General features: G+C 33.4%; 1 long non-coding RNA gene across 2 annotated transcripts in view; it reads right to left on the bottom strand.

Moving 5' to 3' along the window:
* Positions 1–13,831, bottom strand: part of LOC102008997 — a 39,344-nt gene extending 25,513 nt beyond the window's left edge. For both annotated transcript variants that reach the window (XR_001230748.1, XR_259106.1), the window contains exons 1-2: positions 13,624–13,831; positions 3,811–3,883 (exon numbers count right to left, since the gene is read on the bottom strand). This is a non-coding gene — a long non-coding RNA (uncharacterized LOC102008997). The remainder of the gene's footprint in view (positions 1–3,810; positions 3,884–13,623) is intronic.
* Between the last annotated feature and the right edge of the window lie 7,162 nt (positions 13,832–20,993).

Here is a 20,993-nt window from a genome sequence, read left to right as displayed (position 1 = left end):
ATACATTTACCAAATAATAATGTTTCCCAATTCAAAGATAAATGAATGTCTATGTTATTCCATCTGTAAGGTAAGCCATTTTTTTATTTATCTAAAATACATCATGTTCATGTCATGATAATAATTAAGTTTAATATTCAATGTGACTCTTTAGGTAGTTTTAAAAAATAACATATTTAGGGAAATGAAAATGAGTTTTGAATAATTATTTCTCCTTGGAGTACTGTATTTTCTGTTAATCACAAGACTAGGAATCATTACAGAATTCTAGGACTATACTTCGTCTCTTACTTTAGTCTGATTCAGGTGTTTCTTCAAAGAATTACATATTGAAATGCAAGCTTTCAGTGAGGATTTAATTTGTTTTTGATGAGAGAAAAATAGCACTTATTGCATCATTCTTTTCATTCAAATAAAATTATAATTTCTAACATCAAGCAATACCATTTTCTCTTTTAAAGACATATATTTTCTCTGTATTAAAAACAGCAAGTACAGTAAAAGAAATGAATGCCCTATCACTTTGTATGACCACTTATTTCTGTGAGAACACTGAGCAATATTGATGAAAGATCACCTCAATTACACTATTTATTTAACTATCCTTTTGCTATCATGAAATATAAAAGCAATTTCTACATAATAATGGTTTTCAGAAAAGGATTAAATAATCCTAAAGGAATTCTAAGAGACAAACTTTTCCTTTTTTATTTCATTTATTTTTCATTTGGTATTATGATCTCTTTGCAATAAAATGTAACCTGTCCACTAATTTTACTGAATTGGTAAAGTAAATGATCATTAAAAGCAATTTTAAGTTTTTTTCATGACAACACAATTTATTTTTATTAGTTTTTGTATTATCAGAAAGACTTTTAGAATACAGTGACCAAAGGATAAATGAATTTCCCTCCTAAAAGAAGTTGTAAGCTTTATTTTAGCAGACAAGAAGACCAATAAGGAAGTCCTTTATCTGCATTTGTCACAACTGGCACCAATTTAAGAATAAATCACATGATCCCATGGAGGAAGCTTTTCCTATATAATTCCTGGTAAAATTATCCACTTCCATCTCCGTTTGTTTTCTTTCTCTATGACGTTTTGCATTCACTTCCTCATTAAGTGTTACTGCATTATAGCATTTGTGTTGCATTTGTATTTTGAGTAACTACACACTTACCTTAAAAGTACTATACTCACTTTGCAGGGTACACACACAAACCAAGTTTGTGTCTCAGGATGCTGAAGAATGAACTCAAGAGCACAAGAAATAAATCCAAAGTGTTTTTAGAAGAAAGCTCCTGAGGGACAGCCTCTGAGGCTCTTTGTATAAAGGGTTCAAACATGAAAATGACCACATCTTATACCACTATAGGCCAAGATGAGATAAAGCTATGGGGTCACATAGTTTGGCTAGAAATGGGCCTATAGAAACTTAAAGCATGTAGAATAGGTACTTTTTCAAGCACTATTAATCATAACTTTTCTGACTTTATCAGCACAAGCAAACCAAAGACATTATTTGGAGGGGCAGGAGTAGAGGCTTGGTGGTACTGGTTGTCTATCATTTTGTTTTCATCACATTTCTGGGCAGGAGGCCCCCTAAAGATTAACATGGGATCCCTCTTCACTGGATGATTGGAACACTGTCCTTAGCCATTGTGTCTTCATCCTTGGGCCTGGTTTTTTGTCAGCCCTCAGTCTCAGGTTTCACCCTATCTTTTTTCTTTCAAAAGGAGATCTCACTATACATACTATTATGCAGCAGCTTCTTTTTTGCATAGAACCTGTAATGTGGATTTTTCTGTGTGTCACTTTGTTTGCAACTACATTATCCTTCAATGATGACTTTTTTTGATAGCTTGACTGAACTATGTGTGTTTCATTCATGTGATATTGAGGTAATTTTCAGGTCTAACTTATATCACACTGTGAAAGGTTTTTGTTACTTTTCAGCTTTTTGTGCCTCAAGGTTTGACTACATGTAAGATATCAGCTTGTGTTTAATGTATTATTTCTCTTATATATCAAGTTGTTGCCACAAAAACTTTAGGTTTGTGTGGTTTATAAAATTCACTTGGGAGAGATATTTTTCTTGAATTTGTTCCCATCCCTGGTAATCAGACTAATAGTTCTGTAATGATGACCAGTTTTGCACCTTTTACCATTTCCAAAACGATTCTGATGTGCAATCAAAAAACTGATATCAAGGCTGAGAAAGTTGACAGGTCTCTCACCTATATTACAAATATGTCATCAGATTGAGTCCTATAATGTATATAAATAAATGTGTTCCTCTCAAATTCATAGGTTGAAGCCTAACATTCAACATATGGTATTGGGAAGTGAGAACTTTGATTATTAGATCATGTGGACAGAGTCCTCATCAATATTATTAATGACTTCATATATGGACAGAAGGTACCATTTACTAAGCAGAGAGTTTCGGTTATAGGACATAAGATCTGTCAGCACTGTGATTTTGGATATCACAGTCTCTAAAATGGTAAACACAAAACCCTGTTCTTTAAAGTAGCCCAGTTCTAAGATATTTTGTTATAGTAGCCAAAACTAAGACAATGTGGTGAGTATAAACATCATTGGTAGCTGCCTTCTTTTGAGCAGCTACCATTCACTGTACTTAGTCATGAGAAAGTGACTAAGACAAATTAACATTCTCCATAGCTTGCCCCAGATGATGGACAGAGGACTACAGGATTTAATGTTTGCCTTGGTGAGTTTTGTATTGCTTTGGTGTCACTGGTTTCTATCCTTCTTGTTCCTCTTTTGTAATGGGAATGCTTACCTTGTGACATGGTATAACAGAAGTGTTTAACTGCCTCTTTCATTTTTTAAAATATATATTTCCATTTTTTTTGGTCTTTTTGAGACAGGGTCTTGCTATGCAGTCAGGCTGGCCTGGAGCTCACTTTGTAGCACAGGCTGGTCTCGAATTCTCAACGATCCTCCTGCTTCAGCCTCCCAAGTGCTGGGATTACAGGCGTGCGCCACTCCACCTGGCTGCCTCTTTCATTTTCATAGGGGCTCCCAGCTAAGTTTGCCTTCAATCTGAGATAACTTGATCTTTGCTTTTTAGCAGTGTTGGAATGGTTAAGACTTTGGTGACTACTAGAGATAGAGTAAAGGCATTTTGCCTAAAGAAGTGTATTTAAATCTTTTAGGGCTCCAGGCTGGTGTGTCATGGCTGAGATCTAGCTGTTCCTCAAGAGTCTCATGAGCATCTCTTTATGCAGAATTCATTTAGACCACCTCTAAAAATTGTCAAAGTTCTAACAGTTTTAGCAATGCTGAAAAGTCCAAGTTCAAAGTGTCCTCTGAGACTTAAGATAAACATGTAGCTGTGAGGTTCTATAAAAATCAATGGCAAGCTGTGGGGGAGATGTAAACTTTAAAGGGCGTCAGTAGTACCACCATACAGCATTGCCAGTTATTGTCTTCAGGGCTTTTCTCTTGGGCTGTCTTTCATCACTGCTTGTGATGCTCTTCAATGGATATTTCATGTTCCTGGCTTCCCCAACTTTCTAGGGTCTCCACTCCACCTTAGATTCACTCTCACAACTTCATGCACTCCCTTTTCAGTTATACACTGCTTGGATTCCAGGTCTTCTAAAATCTGGGTAGAAGCCTCCCCAATTCCATAACTCTTATATTTTGCATCTCTATATAGCTGCATCATATGTATGATGTCAAGGTCTACCACCAGATCAATCAGTAGTGGGTCCACTTGGGTCATGGTTGCTGAGGCCTCTGACTGCATGGATGGCTGAGTGCAATGAAAATTTTTCTTACCTGACCCTGAATGAACTGAGTTCCATATCATTCTCTTCTCCAAGCAAAATCTTTCACTTCTGCATCTGTGAGCCTATAAAGAGAGGATACTGCAAATTCATGAAATGCTCTCAAGGTATCTTTCCTAGTGTCATCATGTAAAATACTTGGATTCAATTTATTGCTAAACTTTTCAACAACCAACCTATCTATGGACAAAATTTTATATATCCTGATTTTACAGGCATTTGATTTTGGTCACGAGTAAAGTTATTCAAATTATTGCTTTTTTGCTTCTGTTCCCATTATAGGTCTTATTGAAAGCAGCATACAGTACCTATGCTATAGCATGAATGTTGGGCCACCTTGAAATTTTTCTCCACCAGATTAATTCACTACCATTAATCTCATTCTCTTGCAAACTCTGCAGATATGAATAAATATAGACAATTTTTTCTAACACAGTTTACCACAGAATCCTGGAGGCCAACTGTGAATGAAGTCTTTATTTCCAATTGAAACCTCCCATGACTTGTGTGCATCATCTGAATTTCTATCAGCGTTCTAGTCTTCTGAGTTCTCACCAGAATTACCCATCAAGCTTGGCTTACAGCACTGTAGGGATTCTCTAACCTACATCTCCAAATCTTTCCAAACACCTTCTGTGAAGCAGTTCCTAAAGCTTCTCAGCCACGTGCTGAGTTGTAGTTCTGGCAGTAACTTCACTTCTCTGATGCCAGATCCTGCCTTGGTCACCTTTTCTTCACTGAAACAAAATATGTGACACCTACAACTTAAGGAGGGAGCGGTTTATGTGGGATAATGGTTTTTCGAGGTTCCACTCCAGAGTTTGCTGGTTCCAGGCAGAAACAATATGGTAGAAGAGTCTGGCAGAGGAAAATATACTCATGTTGTGGTGGCCAGGAAGGAGAAATAGAAGAGAGGACTCAGGAGATAGGTATTCATTTCCAGGTCATGTCCTCAGTGACCTACCTTTAGCTAACCAAGCTTCATTTCCAAACACAAAGTCAGTTGTCATGTCCTCATGATGAAAGCCCTGCCTAGAAATGTAACAGGTTCTTGGGAGAAAATCAGATAAAAACCATAATGTTCACTCAGTGGCAGGTCTATATATTGGACCATTGGAACTTTTCTGGAAGTAGAGATGGAACTGAACCTAAGAAGACCTGAGTCCATGCAAATTATCACTGAGATTTGGAAGTATTTAAAGGGAATGGCTAACAATTTTGTGTCAATATACATCAAGTTCCAACTTTTGTAAATTCTTTCAGTACCTTTTAAGGGCCTTCTTGCTTCCTTTCCAGTGATCACTGTCCTTGTCTTTATAACCATCTGGTCTTGTCTTAACCTGTATTCACAGTCCATGATCTTTCCTGCATAATTAAATTTTGTTCACTCTTGAACATATTACCTAAGGTTGTCCCCAACCCCAAGATCTGTAGGTAGACATTCTCCCAGGAGTTGCCAATGGCACCAGTTTTACCTTAGATTTTCCTGAAATATCTAAGATATTTCTGCTAGACAGTATTTTTGCAAAGAGGGTTTATTAAATCAATGTTAAGTAAATTGTTTTTAAAACAGCAAAAATTGAAGGTGATAAATGATTTCCCCCACATGTTGTAGACTACAGAACAAAATTGAAAACCATGGAAAATATGAAGCACAGGAAAAAAGCCTTGTTCAAATAGCTTAAAAATCACTGTGTATCTTCCTTTAATATTCTCTGGAGACTCTATGTTACTCTGGATAGTGGTTTATTTAGTTCCAGTGAGTCATAAGATTTCTTTGGTGATGCTGCCTCCTTTCATCATTATTTTATTCAAGCTTAAAATTTCATGCATAAAGATAGTAAAGACAGAAGTATTGATTGGTTGGTTCACAGTCTTTTCCACAAATGGAGGCATAATAACTCATGCTGTGTGAGGAGTACTAACACATGACGATGCTTAAAGGAAAGCAAGTATATGCCGAGCAGGGTATATTGCCAAGGATGAGCAGTAGTTCAAAGGGATCAGAAGGCAACTTCCTTACATTTATATCCATATACCTTGACACCTTGTACACATTTGTCCATGATTATTTTAATTAGTTAAAAATATTTTCTGTTTCATCAAAGACGCAATCCAAAAATGGGTATCGGAGATGAATACACATTTCTTTAATGAAGAGATACTAATGGTGAATAAATACATGAAAAAATGTTCAGCGTCATTAGTCATTTGAGAAATGCAAGTTAAAACAACACTGAGATTCCATCTCACCCCAGAAAGAATGGCTATCATCAGGAAATCAACCAATAACAAATGTTGGAGGGGCTGTGGGGAGAAAGGAACCCTACTCCACTGTTGGTGGGAGTGTAGATTGGTGAAACCACTGTGGAAATCAGTCTGGACATTCCTCACAAAACTAGGATTGGAAGTCCCATTTAACCCAGCTATTCCCCTTCTGGGTATCTTCCCAGAAGAATTAAAGATATCATACCACAGTGATATATGTGTGCCATGTTTATAGCAGCACAATTTGTTATAGCTAAATCTTGGAAACAACCCAGATGCCCATCCACTGAGGAATGGATAAAAAAGTTGGGGTATTTTTAAACAATGGAGTATTACTCAACTATTAAAAAAAGATAAACTCCAGGCTTTTGTAGGTAAATGTATGCAACTACAGACCATACTCATAAGTGAAATAAGTTGGATCCAGACATGTAAACATCATATTTTCTCCTTGGTGTAGGAACCTGAAGGACTAGGTAAAACTCAAAACATGCAGTAGATGTTAGGAAAAGGAAAGAAATTGCTCAAAGGAAGGAATGACTGTGAGGAGAGAAAGAAGAAAAAAGAAAGAATGAAGACAAAATATGAATATTTTATATATATGAATAGCAGCGATAACTGTATCGCTGATGTCTAATGGTATATTGAAATGAACAGTTAATGTTTACAAATTTTTGCATTCTGATTGATTTTGCATGCTTGTGTCTGGTGGTCTGAGCAACTGATTTGAAGGTAACAATATACACTGGTATTACACTGGTGAACTCCTACCATCTTGTTTAGTGAAACTCTGCATTATCTCTACTGTTTTATCAAAGAATTATTTTCTTATTCTCTTTAATGGTTTGAGCAATCTTTCATTCTTACATCAGGTAATCTGAGCAATGTAGTTGAGGATAGCGATATGTAATGTAACAACCACTGCTGATTTGCATTACTTTGTCTCTAGACCCTGTATCACTTTGAATGTTCTCGCTTTGGTTTGTTTATGTTTGTGATACTGGTATGCTGCTAGTGTTCTATTTTTTTTTTGTTTGTTTGTTTCTTATTTACTACTCTCTTTAAAATAAAAAAAATATTTTCTGTTTCAGTTCTTTGCATGTAAAACATTGTTGTGGCCACTATTATTCTTCCTTCTTTCTTTTTAGCTGTAGTTACTGGGCACTTTAACTTTCTGATTAAGCTTCAGTCTCTTTTTCAGCTTTGATATCTTTGAGGGTCTGTATCTTCTAAAGTTAATTCCATTGTTTTGAAATAATTTCTTGAAAGGTCTAACATCTACATAGCACATGAACTGTGAACATCAAATTAAACATATAATCTCTCCTATTTGATATCTTACTACTAGTGAGCCATTTTATTTAATGTCCCCCGCCAGGTTAGACTCTCCTGAGTCTAATCTGGGAAGCATTTTTGCTTTGAAGTACTTTAATGGACGTTGTCAATCAAATAATGGCTATATCTCTTCCTGTCTAATTCTACCCAGACCTTATTTTTACCCTTTACAATTGATACACTATTGATATTCAAATACATCAAAACATAAGCCTGTTTAAATACCATCTTTATCAGAGAATTCATTGGACATCTATTTTCTGTTTGACAAATGTTTGAGAAATGTCATCTACATCTTGCTCTGTCCATTTGGATTTAGGCAGCAAGTATGTAAACCAAATCAATAATAATCAATAATAGGGACAGCTCCATCTAAATATAGGCTTAAGCTCAGTATTTAAGTCAAATTGAGCTGAGCTGTGGACTCCAGAAATTTATTAAGGCAGAGACAGAAGACAGAGTTCTTTCATAGGCTCAAATGTTAAAAGACTGGTAATGGGAAACTAGTTTTAAACATATTTCTATCTTAAAGAAGATATGAGAGAAAGACAAGTGGGAAAAATAGAAACAGAGAGGATGGTGAAAGAGAGAGAGAGAAAAGAAGGACAAGAAAGGTGTAATAAAAGAGATGAGCAGGAGAGAGTTGACAAAGATAGAGAAGATAGCAAAACAGGAAAATGAAATGCTGGAAATATAACAGAATAAAGATGATAGGAAATAAACTAAGATGGGCTGTGGATTTAGCTCAGCGGCATGGCGCCTGCCTGGCAAGGGCAAGGTCCTGAGTTTGATTCCCAGTACCGGAAAAAAAAAGACCAAAAAAAAAAAAGGGAAGTAAACTAAGAAATCTAATGTGAGAGAAATGAAGTGCTATAGATGAGAGACATCTAATGGGAGTAAGATGAGAGGAAATACATAGTCAAATACATGTGAAGAAGGAAAGGAAGGAGAATGAGAGAGAAGGAGCAAGGCGAGACAGAGACAGACAGAGGCACAGACACAGAGAGACCTAGGCCAAGACTGAGACCGAAACTGACAACAAGACTGAGACGGAGACAGAGACAGAGACAGAGTCAGAGACAGAGACAGAGACAGAGTCAGAGACAGAGTCAGAGACACAGAAAGTAAATTGAGAGCAAACTGGTGATGTTAACTGGTAAATCAGCATTAAAGAGAGAAAAGACTCTGATAATATTTGATTTTCTATTTCTAATAGAATCTAGACTGCTTGGATAATCAAAAGACTATCTTTAATTTAGGTACAACCCTATACTGAGTACTTGATATTATTTTAGTGCCACACTTTGTGAAAACTTATGTTGAATACCTGTCATTTGCATCAAACCTTCCTGACAATACAACCTGGGACTTTTCCTTCACTTCATCTGGAAAAGACTAATTGTTCATCTCAGAGGAACACATCATGTATGAAAAACAATCCTGTTATCGCTGTATATTTCACTTAGTTAATCAGGATGCAAAATTATTTTAAATTAAAATATTAGTTATACTACAATAGCTATGATCTAAATTGAATTTTTAAATTTAGCTATCCAATGAACAATAAAATCAAATTTTTAAGGATGTTTAAAATATTCTGAGAGAAAAATTTTGTTTCAGGCAGTAATTTCTTGGCAGTGATTTGCAACTTACTTTGTTGCTGTTCTTGATGGTATGAAATGAATTAAGAATTACGCAAAAAGGCCAAATGTTTACCATGTTGCCAAGATATTTGTTCATTATTCAGAAAGGGATGACCCTACTTATCATGACTAGAGGATCCCATATGAATTTCATAGCCCTAAAATGAGGCTCTTAAATGCAAACTCTATTGTGTAATGATTTAATAGAAACCACATTTTTAATAAAAATATTTGTACTACTCTTAGTTAATATTTTTAATTACCTATGTTATCCAAGCTCTGTGCTAATTTTCTACAATCCTCTTTAAACGTATAAAATTAACTTGGAAATATTTCACATATTTTCTTGTAGTTTCAAAGATAGTATACAAATAAGAATAATAATTATATGCCCATCAACTGAGGAATGGATAAAAAAGACACGGTACTTTCATAGAATGGCATATTACTGAACTATAAAAAATGATAAACTCGCTTTCATAGGTAAATGTTTGCAAGAAGAGACCATACTCATAAGTGAAATAAATCAGACCCACATGTGTAAATGTCATATTATCTCCTTAGTGTGAGAACCTGAAAGAGTAAATAAAACCTAAAATGTACAATAGATGATATGAAAGGGAAATAAAATGCTCAAAGGAAGGACCAACTGGGATGAGGGAAAGGGAAAAAGAAAAATAGGAATAATTTTACTTCTGATATCTAATGGTTTATTGAAAGGAACAGTTAATACTTAATTGTTTTGACTAATTTTGCATGCTTATATCTGGTAATGTGAACAACTAATTTAAAGACAACAATATGCAAGATAGCAACCACTGGTGAATTTCTATCTTCTTGTTTAGTGAAGCTCTGTAAGATTTCTAATGTTTTTATTATTATATTTTATTCTCTTTAATGGTTTAATCAATCTTCCATTCTTGCATCTGGTAATCTGAGCCCCTTTGTTGAAGATAACAATACATAATATAACAGCCACTGTTAATTCCTATCATGTTGTTTTGAAACCCTGACTCATTTTTATTGTCTTTGCTTTGTTTTATTTTTGTCTATGTTGCTATTATTTTCTTTTAATCTCTTTAAAATAAACACATTACTTTTTAAGCATATTTTGTTGTGAAAAAGGAACATGGACAATTTTAAGACATTTTGTAATAGCTGGTCATTCTTTGATCATGTTATTTGTAATTGAAATATGCATTTTGTAAAAATTTTTGCTATTTTTTTCAAGGCTTTCAGAATTAAGCATGCTTTTCTGCTACAAAATGTAAAAGACTATAAATTAAGATTATAAGCAAGTCATTTAGAACAGTTGCATGGACTTCATAGGTCCAAGGCATCAATAAAGGTGAGTCACTAAACTGGGGAAAAATCATAATCATTAGAATCTGTGCAACAAGAAGCTGGAAGTTAATAAAATAGGGTAGAGAGAGAATTGGCAAGCATGATGTTGATCTTAGTTTTGGCCAAAATAAGCTTTGAATATTTATAAGGCAATTAGAATTGTCATTTTTAAAATTTCTGTATTGGTTTTGCTAAAATATGAACATTAAAATTTACACATATGAATAAAGAAATGATGTATACTCAAGAGAGATACTGGAGAAAAGCAGAGGCCTAATCACTGACTGGAAGGGACTCTCTGACTTTGGAATGAGCCGACAGTGTATGCTTTCCAAAGGCCGTTTCCTTCTGCACAGAATTATTGGAGATGGTCTGAGGTAGAGCTCGTTGCAGAACTGGTCCTGACAAAATCCAAGATGAACCTGGGACTCCTTTTGTGTTCTAAAAAGCAAGGAAGCTTTCAAAGACCAGTGGAACCATGTCAAAGGAAACAGATAACAAACAACATAAAATATAAAAGTAACAAAAAGCATAGTAAATTGTCTAAACACATTGAAAAATGTAATGATGAACTTAGACAACACTCATCAGTGGATGGGAAAATCACTTGATAAAAAGTTGATGAGGAATGTTATAACGAAGGTTTAGCTAAACATTACTGAGCAATATTAGCATTGCCAAGAGAGGTCATATAGGCATTAATGTCTTATAACTCAATGGAATACACAGCATAAAGCATACTGTGTAAGATCTTATCAAATAAGAACAAAATTACACCATTATCTTGTAACCCTATAAGTTTAACTACATTTTTCTATAGGAAAGGAAAGAGAAACAAGGTAATTTACCAGGAAATTAATCAGCCAAATGTATAAAGTAGACCTGGTTTCTAATCTATGAAAGATTAAAGAGGAAGAAGAAATGGAGGAATGTTATAAAGAATATTCAACAAAAAATTGCACAGTCTTTATTAGTATACCAAATTAAATATATATAGCATAAAAAAGTTTTGAGCCAATTAAAAACATTTTAACATAAACCAGATATTAAATAATATTTAAATAATACTAATTGTTTAAGATTGTTTGTTAGGTTTAGTGGCATATTGTACTGTAAAATTTCAATATGATTTTTGTCCAGAAATGCATATTAAAAGTTTAATGAAGTGAATGTCTAAAATTTGTTTTGAAACCTGCAAAAATTAATTCTAACATAATAAGTAAATACACCAAAAAACTAAGAGAGTTTGCTCAGTAAATGGGATTGACATCATGCTCATTACTGTCAAAATTGCTGCACATCTGTAAAAAATTTGTTTTAATAGCCTGCTTTTGTTTGTATTTCAAATTTTCTGTAGTGAGTAAATAGAAAAAACTTAGTTTACTATACTTTTTCTCCACATCAATAATTCTTTTCTTTACAGGTTTATTACTACTAACTTCTAAGCATGCTATGTGTCCATAGAGTGAAACAGAAGCCATACACACTAAATAGCAATCTTGATTTCACTTCCTGCACAAATTAGTATTACACTGATTTTCTCCAATTTTTTTTCACCAAAATACTTTGAAGCAAATATACACCAATATTTGATTTCTCTTATTTTCCTTTCCTTTCCCTATTCTCTAGTAAACCCACCACCACCAGGATCTTGTTTCAGTTATTTCAGCTGGGATTGTTAGGGTCATGGGAGATGTTCATGTTGCATATCTCAGTTCAATCCTCAGTTCTTAGCTGTCTTACTTGAAGAACAACAGTACTGGCCCAAAGAATACTGTTTCCTCCTCAGTGTATTTTATTCTCTTTTATTATATTTATCTGTTTTGGTTTTCCTCATAGCTCACTATAAATTTCTCATCTTTTCTGATTTCTCTACCTCACAATGACTTTGGAGAGACCAGAACGGATTTAACCATACACCAGTGATTCCAATCAGTTCACTTGACTCTCACGAATTCCTGAGTGAATTATTTTTATACTTGATATTTCTGGTGTTATTGTAACAGACATTTCATTTTGTACATCTCCCTGTCTTTCCCCATAGGCCTATTTTACCTGAAACCTTGGCCAATGTAGGAATGGAAGTGCCACCTTTCACTTAGACCCCTCCTAAGAGAGCTCTAGAGTTCTGCCCTTCCTGCCTATCCTGATTCTAGCGTACTGACAGCACTAAAGCCAGAAGAGTGGAGAAGGACATTCTTTAGTTACTGTTTTGTGTATTGCCTGAGGCCTGACCAAGCCATGATTGTTGGGTTCTGAGGAAGTCTAGAATAAGCACTGTAAGCCCCAGGATCAATACTAGATGCTTTGCTGAGATATGGGCAAGGAAGATAACATGATGGCTTACTGGTCAGGTCTCATTCCTATGATAATTGATTTGTATTTATCCTGCAAAAACAGCTGATATCCTCCAATTCCTCTGCTGCCTCCTGGGTTGATTCTGAATAAAATCTTACTGAAGATGGCAATCAGAAGTCAGTCAGTCCCACGGTTCCCGGTACCGGAGAAAAACCAAAAAAAAAAAAAAAAAAAAAAAAAAGAAGTCAGTCAGTCCTAGATGCTGCTAGCATGTGATCACAGAATTTTGGCTCTTTTGGTTTGATTTTTTCTTACTTTTCTTATACATCTGCGGGCACCTAGTTCAGGGGATCTGTTCACCCTGGACAGACTTGGATGAGAAGTCTGACACAGAGGGATATTTTTTAATGTAAGCAAGTTCATATTAAATCTTTATTTAAAAGCTTTTGAATTCATTTCATTAAAGATCATAGCCAAAGCCCAGAAAAGTTCTTTATAGGCCCTGTAAGTTCTGGGTCTTTCTTATCCCTGTGAGACTTTCCTTCTCCTAAGATTCAACCACATGAAATTGTATAGTTCCACCTTGGGACTTTTGATTGATTAATAATGCAAAAGCACTGACTTAAAATGGATACAGTGATTTTACTACTTAATATTGAGCAATCCAATTACTTCCTTATTTTTAGTACTCATATTCAAATTAAGCTACCTCAAGGCTCAAAGGGAATGAATACTTTCCCAAATCTAACATGAAATTGAATTAAAATTTTGATCCAGGTTGGCCTGATTCTAAAATTCATACTTGTATCAATAAGCTACATTGCCCCCAATGCTGTGAAGAAGAAATTCAATTCCTCATAGTTCCTAGACATTTGGAAACATTTTCCTTTTCATAGTACATAGCAAATTTCACTTACTACAAGATAGGCATCATTCATCCAAAGTCCTTGCATTCAGGAATATTTCCAATTTTTGAATTTTTCCAGATTTCAGAATATTTTCATATACATAATGAGCTATTTCAGAGAAAGGACCCAATTCTAAATAGAAAATTCATTTGTGTTTCACATACACCTTATACACATAATGAAAGTTAGTTTTACATGGTCTTTCTGTGAGCCTGCATTTTGACTGTAAGCTTCACCTCTGCTCAGGTATGGAGTTTTTCACTTGTGACATCATAGTGACCCTCAAAAAATTCCAGGCTTTCAAATGTTCTGGATTTTGGATTTCCGGAGTAAGACTCTTAACTCATCTTACTAGTAGAAATTATGTATCACTTCTAACTGCGTCGAATCACATCTCACAAGATTTTAAAGTAGTACTGAAAATGCATTGGTTAGAATTTTAATCCTCTATGTTGAGTATTTCTTGGCCTTTTATGAAAGGTTTCGTATAAGTTTGCTTAAATTTTGCGCTGTCACTCATCTAATGGTCCACATATTTTCCTTTCTTTTTCAATTGTAAGTATGCCATTTTAAAAAAATTAGTACATTTATTTTCTTTTTGCAAGTTTTTAACCAAAGCATTACTGTGTTCAAAGCTTCTCCTGGCATACCGCATGTTCTAGAGTAGCTTTATCAGAAGAAAAAAAAATCACAATTTATATAACATATTCAAAACATGACCAGTTTCCAGTTACATAAAATTCTGTTGTGCATTTTATAGTGTCAAAATTTGTGAGAATAACCTTGTGAGAGTAACAAAATTTGTGAGAATAATCAGTAAGCAAATCCTTACTGATAAAAGATTTTTTGTGTGTCTGTGTGCTAAGCCATGCAAGTCAATAACATTGTGTTAACATAGTTTCAAGCAATGTATAGCATATATAATATTTCATAACAACTCAAAATTGATATAGTATTTCATTAAAAGTGTGGGTTTTATCATTGTTTGAATCAGCCCTAAATAATTTTTATTATCATAGGTAATTTCATTCACAAATGTATTTCAAATAAAGCATTTAAATGTCTAATTGTTAAAAAGCCTACCTAATTTGGAAGTTCTCTTATGTGTGTATTTATCATTTTAGCATAGCTGGCTGTGCAAAGGATAAATTTTCTGTCCTTCTGACTTAAGTGAAAAAACTCTGGCTTGCTGCTTGTACACAGGGTTACAAACTTTGCCATTACCTGCAGTGAAGAACTCAAGCAGTGCCATCAAAAGAAAGAAATACTCAACAGTCTTACCTTGTCACTTATTGTTCATTGTGCAAAGCTGAATAACTACTTTCCATTTTAACAAAAGCAAATATTCTAAGACACAGTCTTTCATCCATATGATTCATTGCAATATTAAAAATGAAAACAATATATCTGGTAATGACACATACAACCACTTGTAATTTGATGTTTGATATTAAAGTAAGTATAATTTGAAAACTAAACTCGGTTGATAAGCAAGAATGAAACAAAACCACTTTCTTGGCATGGCTTTCTCTGAGTAATCTGATTTCCCTGAGGTCTGCTCATGTAACTATAATTTCTTCATTAATTCTGAGTACCTTTGTAATAGAAATTTTATTGCCATGAAATCCTGGTTCACATGTTCCTTAAAGGGTATGTTATTAGTAGTAGGTACATACATGTGATACACTTTCCTACCTGCCCTCAGGATGAGCTGTTTCTGAGATTCTTGGATGATTTTTTAATTTTTTAAATTTGGAATAAAAACAGTGCTGTACTCTCTTATTGCAAAATAAGAATACTTATGTTAGGATGGAATGGTGATAACAGGTTTCCCAAGAAATTAACACTCCTCTAAGCAGAGACTGACAGTAATCTTTCCTAATGGCTCCAGATAAAATTTCATAGTCTGGTTTGCCATATAAAAATGGACTAAGGATCATCCCTCTAACAGACTTTAACCTAATATATCCTTCTTAATGTTCAGTTAAGAAGCTGATATATAATATATATGTAGTATTTATTATCATTTTAATATTTTCAAAGTAGTCCCATGATATAGTTTATACTTTATTAAAATTTTATGGTATGAATTCTTTTTTATTATTTATTTGTATAATAATTGTTCAGCAATAGTGGTAGAAATGTTATGATCATTTTTATTTTTTTCCATATGAAATAAGTAAATTCCATAATTTAAAATACATACATAATATGCACATTTTCTTATCTGTATTCAAAGCTACATCTCTCTCTGTAAACATTTGCAGATTTTGACTCCCTGTGCAAAATATTTATTGATACACATATGCAGACTAACTAACTTCATTGGGGGAGATACTTTTATATCATTTCTAATTTTAAAATTATTGGAAATAATGCTATAGAAAAATATCTTCCACATCAATTTTTTCTACCTCTAAATACTTTCTTATAAGTAACATTTCTAGATTAGAAGATATGAACAACAGTACAGAACACATATAAATACTTTTAGGGATACACTGCTTGCTGAAGACTTTTGGCCAGTTTTTCATCCAACAGTAATATATATAATATATAATATATACATATACATATAATTAAACCTCATCATTTATATTATTCCTTTTAAAATTATGGTATATTATATTGTTCTAATTTTCATTTATTTGATTAATTTTACAATGGTTAAGAATTTGTGTGATCTTAGTCCTTTGAAATTTAGTCTTTGGTTTAATATCTTGGTAATTTTGGTAAATGTATCATTCACATTGGTAATGAAATTGTATTTTGAAATTTTGATGTTCTTGTTCTTTAGTCAAGTTTATTAATTGATTTAGTAGTAACTTTGGTTTGATATAATCTTTCATTTAAGGAGAGTTGAGCTAAAATTTCCAACTCTGGTTCCCAACTACTTTTTAATTTCCATCAATATAGAAATGTTATCTTTAAGTGAGTAAACATATAAAATCATTTTAGTGGACAATTGACTAGGTTATTATTGTGTAATAATATTAATAACTGTTATTATTTTACATTCAGGTCTACTATTTCTGACAAAAGTTTCAGATATTTTTACTTTCTTTTGGCTAGATTTACTTATATGGTGTTTCCAAGCTTAATATTCATCCTTTTTGTAAATTTATTTTTCAAAATATAAATAGTTATCATATTAAAGTCCAACATAACAATTTTTGCCTTTTAGTTAAGTTATTTAATCCTTTTATATTAATATAAAACTGAAGAGCACCTTGTAGTATTTGGTTTTTGGATTTCAAAGTATGGTGTTTTATCTGGTTGCTTTAGTATTTACTCTATTTCATTGTTCTTCTGCAGTGGGCAGCTCTTAGATTTCTAGGTTCACTTTCATTAATATTTACCCTTCTTTATTTGTATATTTATTAAGTTGTAATTTACATAGTGTAAAATTCACTTTCTTTAAGTGCACAGCTCAATGATACATAGTAATTTTGTGGAACTGTATAAAGATTACTAAATTTCAGTTCTAGAACATTGTTATCATCTCTGGGAAATTGCTGATTTGCCGTCAATTACTACTGTTATTCCCATCCCTACCTATTTTCTGTTTTCATAGATTTGTCACTGCTGCATTACCCGCTGGCAACTCTTGAACTTGTGACTTGAAATAGTTTACCAATTTTAGAAAAGAATTGATCTCAATCTCTTGAAAGAATATTTCTATTCCATTTTATCACATTGATCCTTCTGGATACCAAATTTACGGTATTTTCCATGCATTTCTTCTTGTCCTTCTGCTCTACCTTTCATAATTTACTCTTATGTACATACTACATACCCTTTTGAATTTTTTTTTACATACACTGTTTGTCTAATGAACACTCTGATCATCTTGTTAGTCTCCCATATGCTGCTTCTTGTTAGGTTCTGCCTTAGTTACTTTTGAGTTTCTGGAACAAAGTATCTGACTCCCGCAATTTAAAGGAGGAAATGTTGATTTTGGTTCAAAATTTCAGTTCATGGTTCACTGGTTCTAAGGCATAACACAGATAACAGAGGGGCGCAGTGTAGGAAAACATGTTCAACTCATGGTATTTAGAAAAGAGAGCATGAAAGGAACTGTCAGGATCAGGAATATAGCCTGCCAAATTACGACACCTGTGACCCACCTCTTTCCTACCTCAGAAAGCAGAACTGTAAGCATTTTGAGTTTATAGCGCCTTGTAACACATGAACAAAGATTAGGATTTTCAGCTTATGAAGAAAATTAATATGTTTACTATTGCAACAGTAATTGCTCATTACTGTTAGATTAGGTACATGTTGCTCAGGACACTTATGGTAGATGTGCATTTGACTACAAGCTTGCTAGTTGCTTCACTTTATGAGAAAAATTCTGTCAATTTAAAAAATATCGGTTCTTGAAATGTCTTCAAAATTTGTCAAGTTCAATTGATTTTTTGAAGTGTTTCATTTACCTTGGAATCTTAGGTTAATTTAGGTTTGGTAGATTATACTGTATGGCTCAAATTATATTTTGTGTTATTCTGGACATGATTTTACCTGCCATAAAAGAGTTATTCCTTTATAATTAGTTTCTTTACATTCATTTTCATATTTTAAAAATAACTTGCTGGTAGTAGAATTTTCTTCACTCAGAAATATTTCACTTCATTTTTATTATCAGTAAAAGTAGGTTTAAATATTAATTGTTCATAAAAATGGCATGAATCACTGGCACATACAGAAAATTTCAAATATGTACAAATATTTGAAATCTGCCCAATAGTAGATTTACTAGGATAAAGTCTCAATAACATTATTCCCCTTAGGATCCAATGTTGTCTGGGGCAAGTGTATTTTAATATGCTTTTCAAATACTGCTTGCTTGAAAATCCTGACTAACTGTTTTACTGTTGATTTTTCACAATCAAGAAGCCAAATGAAAACTAATACCATGCATCACTTGTTTTTCAAACACAAAGATAATGTCTATAAAAGATCCTGTTTTAGTTATCTCTTACCATTTAAAATGCCACCTCAGTTTAATTTAATTAAAACAGCAATCAATATATTAAATCATCTCCTGATTTTATTGGTGTGGGAAATTCCTCTGTTCCTCCCTTTGTCATTAAATGTTATTGAACTGAGAGGGGGCAGGGGAAATGTGTGGGTCATATTACCCACAGCCTCCCCTCACGTTCTTACCACCACTGTGGGCCTAGCTGGGAGGAAGATTTAGGTCAAGTGGCCCATTTTCCTGCTCCATGCAGTTTCTGGGTCACTTCTTTTTAAATGTTTAAATTTAAAAATATTATTATAGTAAAAGCCATATTACCACTAATTCTTCCCAAAATACTCCCCTTACTTTGCAGTCACTTATTTCATCATTCTTGCCTCTTTTTGAAGCAGTTTAAGAAGTCCTCTTTCTTTTTATTAGTATGTGATTGCAATAGATAATAATTATGATTGTCTTGGGAAACTGATACAGAAACATACTGCACTGTGCTCATTATGAGTCCTCCTCCTGCTCCCCACACCCTCACTTCCCAGACCCCATTCCCATCTCCATAGCATATACCTCTGTTTTCTATAGCTCTCTCTCTCTTTTTACTCTTTCAATTACTTGTAATATGATTCACAGTAAAGAAAGCGTGTGATGTTTGACTTCCTGTAGCTTATTTATTCACTAAGTATTATGGTCTCAAGATCCATCTATTTTCCTAAAAAAGGCTTGCATTTATCCTTCTTTAAGGCACAGTAGTACCCCACTGTGCATCTATATCACATTTTCTTTACACATTCATCTTCTGAGGGATATGTATGCCTTTTCTGTGATTTAACTATTGTGAGTTTTGCAGCTAAAAGCAAAACTATGGAACAATTTGTGTGACTCTCTTCCCTGTACAGGGGCTGTGCTTATCTTCTCTGTATTGTTCTGATTGTAGTATATGTGCTACAGAAGCAAGCTCTCTGGACTACTTCAAGATTTTAATACAGTCATACCTCCTGCATGCCATCTGTGAGCTTGCCACACATGTAAGAGCTATACTTTCATTATTTCCAAAAGTGCTGTACCACCATGTTTGCTGCATTTTAGTAGGAAAGTCACAGACTAGACCAAATTCAAAGAATGCAGACATAGATCTGCTATTTGAGGAGTGTATAAATCTTTTTGACCACAAATATAAAGTAATTTCTATAGTCTCTTCATTTATATTTAAGATTTAAAGAGTTAAGTCATTTATTTTAAATTTAAAGTCAGGGGCTGGGAGTGATGGAACACACCGTGTACCTTACCTATTTGGTCATTTTCCATTTATATTTTGAAAAAATCTACCATAAGTAACAAATAATAACAATATTAATTTACGAACTTTACAAGTTGGAGGGATTTCTATTTTTTTCTTAAGAAGTTACAAAACCACATTATTGTAACATTGGTGTAGAGCAGAACCTTTTAAAAAGACATCATAGATTTGAATCCTTTTCACATCATTTCTTTGATTATGAAGTGATTGTCAATTGATATTTATAGTTGATTATAGAAATTCTGCAGAAGTAGTCCAATTTAAAGTCATTCCCAGAAAGTGGAATAGGAAATTTTAAATTCTTAATAAATTTAATCCAATTAATAGCTTATAAAAGAAAAAGTTCATCCAACCTAGTTAGGAAATATATTTTAGCATCCTGAAAGGGTGTGTGTGCGTGTAAAATGGGAATATATATATGTATATATATATTAATAATGAAGTTCTAATAAAGGAATGAAATAATCAGAATGCTAATTTAATAGGAAAGAAAATGAAGAATGTAATATCATAAACCCTTAACACATTTTCTAATTAGATATCATTAAGGAAACTATTAGATGAAATCAAATTGAGCCCTTCAATTACTACCAAAAATATACTCTTTAATTTATAATGAAGCAGTTATAGACTGAAATACCTGTGCAGTAGACAGAGTAGTATGAACTGTCTGGAATCATTCTTGGTTATGTTCCTTACACTTGTAGGTCACTAAGAGGATTAGTATTAGATTCTAATACTGTTTACTGAAAAATATAAGTAGGAAATTAGACAAACTACTTGTCTAATTTGGAGTTCATGGAAATTTATAAATGGTTCACAAGTTCTCTAAGAAATTGTTTTAAAATTTCTTTTGTGATGTAAAAACATTTTAATATAAAGAATATTAATTATTTCAGCAATGACTTTATATTGAGAGACATTTTAAAAGAATAGTAACATGATACTAGGTCAGGGAATAAGCTATGTTCCTACTAAATCATCTGGAATATTTGATATATATTTTCCTTGTTAACAGAGATCTCTGTAGTAATCACGTGTGAGATGGAAAATAATGCTGAAAGTATTTTTTCTCATGATGGTCATGTATAAAGACCAGATTTACTGAAC

The sequence above is a fragment of the Chinchilla lanigera genome, unplaced genomic scaffold (genome assembly GCF_000276665.1).
Source record: "Chinchilla lanigera isolate Chin_1 unplaced genomic scaffold, ChiLan1.0 scaffold00001, whole genome shotgun sequence".
Taxonomy (NCBI): domain Eukaryota; kingdom Metazoa; phylum Chordata; class Mammalia; order Rodentia; family Chinchillidae; genus Chinchilla; species Chinchilla lanigera.
The sequence above is the reverse complement of the archived record's forward strand: the minus strand, read 5'-3'. Positions and strand labels throughout refer to the sequence as shown.